Source organism: Corvus brachyrhynchos, unplaced genomic scaffold (genome assembly GCF_000691975.1).
Source record: "Corvus brachyrhynchos isolate BGI_N302 unplaced genomic scaffold, ASM69197v1 scaffold318, whole genome shotgun sequence".
Classification (NCBI taxonomy): Eukaryota; Metazoa; Chordata; class Aves; order Passeriformes; family Corvidae; genus Corvus; species Corvus brachyrhynchos.
The window spans coordinates 5,850-6,568 of NW_008239537.1; the positions used below are offsets into that span (position 1 = coordinate 5,850).

Genomic DNA, 719 nt, shown 5'->3' on the forward strand with positions numbered 1-719 from the left:
CCCGGGGCGCAGGCCCCCTCCCCCCCCCAGCCTGCTCCTGGCAGTGCTGCTGGTGCCAGGGGCTGTCTCTGGGCTCAGGCCTGCAGCTCTCACGGTGTGGCCAGAGCAACTGCAGGTATGCCGAAGAGCAAAGCAAGGGTAAGACAGTATTTCATTTAAGAAGTATAAGTCTAGCTAAAGCAAGTCCAGGAATGTAAACGTAAGGTTGATATGTAAAAATTATTTAAAAAAAAAAAGAAAAGGAAAAAATAGAGAAAATATTTGCTGTTCCAAGTCTCCTCTACGGGGTCCCGGTGCTGCCACCCCCTGGAGCAGCCTCAGTACGGGGAAAACCTTTGCTTCTCCGCTTTGAGTTTGTTAGTGACACAGGGCACGGCGGGCGCCGCGGCGCCTTTGGCCGCAGACACGACATTTAGCGCCAGGAGAGGGACAGGTTTCATGCCAAGCAGACTGGAGACACAAGGGGCGGTCGGAAGAGGGTTGGGGAGGCTGGAGGGTGCGTCGGAGGCCCCCGCGGTGGCGAGCGAGGGGGTGGTGGTGGAGGAGGAAGAAGAAGAAGGGGTGGAGGGTTGAGAGAGGTTGATGCTGAGGTGGTCAGGGATCGTGACGGAGGCTGCCTGGGAGGAGGGTTTAGCGCTTTCTAAACTGTAACAGAGGAGAAAAGGAAAACAACAACAAAAAAAAAAAAAAAAAAAAAAAAAAAAAAAAGGAAAAAAAAC

The 719-nt window shown here is 53.0% G+C and overlaps 1 protein-coding gene across 1 annotated transcript in view; it reads right to left on the minus strand.

The window, feature by feature from the left end:
- Positions 1-719, minus strand: part of PCBP2 (poly(rC) binding protein 2) — an 11,425-nt gene that overhangs the window by 799 nt on the left and 9,907 nt on the right.